Below are 2,663 nucleotides of genomic sequence, written 5' to 3'. Positions count from 1 at the left end.
CGAAGGCGCGGCGGGCTAGGGAGGGCGCGCGGGCGCGGCTCCGGCTCCGGATCTGGCGAGGCCGACGTGGTTCTGGCGCACGGTGGGGGTGAGCTGCAGCTGCAGCTCGGTCGTGGTTGTGCAGGCGCGAGGCTGCAAGCGAGGCCGCGCAGGGTGGCGCGACGGGCGTGCACTGGGTGCGTCGTGGGCGCGGGTGGGCTGCTCGGAGGCCCGGGGAGGCAGTGGTCGTTGGCGGAGGTAGCTTGGCGCAGCGGGAAGGTGGAGCAGGTGGACGTCGACCATGGGGATTGTGTGCTGCGCAGTGCTCCGGATCTGCTCGGGTTCGGAGGTGTGGTGGAGCTCCGGGCGAAAGTCCAGCACTGACCTTGGGTCGGTGCCGGCAACAGCGGCGTCATGGCCATGGTGTCGTTTCCTTCTTGAAGGTGTTGCCGTCGAGCTCCATTACACGACTCTCCGGGAGAAATCCCTAGCTTCGGATGGTCGAAGCGGGCGATGTCGGCAGCTACGTCGTTTCCTTCTTTGAGGCATCGCCCTGGAGAGTCAGTATGTTGCGGTTTGCACGGATCTCTTCGTCGTCGGGGACAGTGGACATCGGGGCGGCGACTCCGGGTAGTTTCTGATTGTGCGCCGAGATGGCGATCTCGGGAACAATGTGAGTGCAACTCTATGAGGTGGGGCTCTATCTCGGCATTGGTTGGGTGGCATCCTTGTCCCGCTTGGGCGGTAGGGGTGTCGGCTCGGTCGATGCCTTTCAGAGGGGGCGGTCTGACTTTACGTCGGGGCGGCCGCCCCGGATATGGTGCGACGTTCGTGGTCTGCGAGTGGTTGCCCTGAGCAGCGTGGGCTGCGGGCAGCCGGGTTGTGCGGCGTTGCTGCTCGAGCGGAGCGGTGGTATGTCGGGGCGGCGGCCCCGGAAGGTGGTGCCGGTTGATTGCGCTGGGTGCGACGGAGCGGTGGATGTCGGGGCGGCGGCCCCGAGAGAACCACTGTAGCGACGAGACTTTTGTGGCAACGATGATGGTGGGAGCGACGTCGGCGACGCGACAATGGTTGCGGTAGTCGGCTCTTCTTCGGCGTGTCCGTGATTTTGCCTCGGTTTGCTTGCTGTTGTGGAGTCGAAGCTGCGGCGGCGGGGCCCTGTGGTGTACGATGACTGGCTGCAGGTGGCCCGTTCGGCGATCGTTCGTGGTGCCAGCCGTGCCTGGTTTTGTTCTTCTGAGTTCTCCGCCAGAGTTGGAGCTACGTGGTTTGGCTGCAGGTCGACTTGTCGTCGATTAGGGTGGGCTTTGCCCTGTGTGTTTCAGTCTATGGGAGTGGGCTTCACCCTTATTGTTTCGATTTTTGCCCAGTTTTTCGTAATTAATTGGGCAATTCTCTTATGCTTATTTAATAGATGAGGCAATCTTTGCCTCCGTTTCGAAAAAAAACCCGGAGACCTTGAGTGTGTTAGACTGACGTGATAACCAACTACACCACGAAACCTCTATGCCTCTAAATTATAAGAGATTTATGTCAGCAATCTCCCAAGACATACTACACACCATCATGTGCTGTTGATTCACAATTTTTACAAGGCAATAGGTCACGCCATTGTATTCCAAGATTTATGAAGATAAACCCACAATAAATAATAGATCAGTGCCGATGAAAGCACATGGAAAAGACACCTAAACACACATGTCTAACATGGATACATGATGCTTTAGGAATTCCTAAAAATCTAGCATGCGACTAAAAATAGTTGATCGACACTATAGCCCACCGCCAAGGGCAACTTCTATGCGGATCACCAAATCGACCGTAAATGTCTGGACACTTTTGACCATCAAATGACTGTCACGAAACTTGTCCGGACCGGCCCGGACGTCCAAAATCCTTCAAACCGGCGCCAAACTAGAGTTTTGGGGAAGTACGGATGTTCGCCACGTCGGACTCCGACGCCCCGGACCCACCCATAACCTTCTCCTGCCGTGTCTGCTCCGACTTGACCGCATTCACTCCGCTAAGCCGACATCCTGCCTACTCGCATTCATAGCAGTGCGGCGACCGAGAAGCCTACTCTGGCTTTAAAGCCGTCCGAGCTCCTCCACACAATCCTCATCCTCTCCCACACATACACAGCCTCCACGCACTAACACACCTCCGACTCTGTGATGGACAAGACGTCTAATGCTCGGTGCGTGATTTTGGATCCAGGGGCAGCTCCCTAAACCGGTTGCCGCTCTGGGTGCTGGTTCGGACTAGGTGCTGCTCTTGGAAGAGAAGGTTTTTTGTGTTCCTTTTCTTGAAGCTAGAGAATACCATTTTTGAATCTTTAAAAAATTATATAAAAAGTGAACATATCCATGCATGCAAGTCTCATTCGCTAGATATATATAACTTATTCATCAGCGGTTTATTTACATAAATAAGAAAATCCCATAAAGGCAAGAGGGGACCGAGTGAGTGGTGCCAATGTATTCTTGTCACCCTGCTTTTGGAAAGCTCAATCTGTGGATATGCACCTTTAGACTTCTTTCTTATGTGGCGATATTTTAAATATCACCGATATTTCGTGTAGGGCATCTGGGGGTCCATGTCAGCTGTACTGATCGCATCATACCATATTTTTAGGTGAGCGGGGAGGAGGAAGGAGAGATGAGATGAGAGATGTTGCACGTGCA

This window comes from Triticum dicoccoides, chromosome 3A (assembly GCF_002162155.2).
Source record: "Triticum dicoccoides isolate Atlit2015 ecotype Zavitan chromosome 3A, WEW_v2.0, whole genome shotgun sequence".
Taxonomy (NCBI): Eukaryota; Viridiplantae; Streptophyta; class Magnoliopsida; order Poales; family Poaceae; genus Triticum; species Triticum dicoccoides.
Note: the sequence above shows the minus strand (reverse complement) of the source record.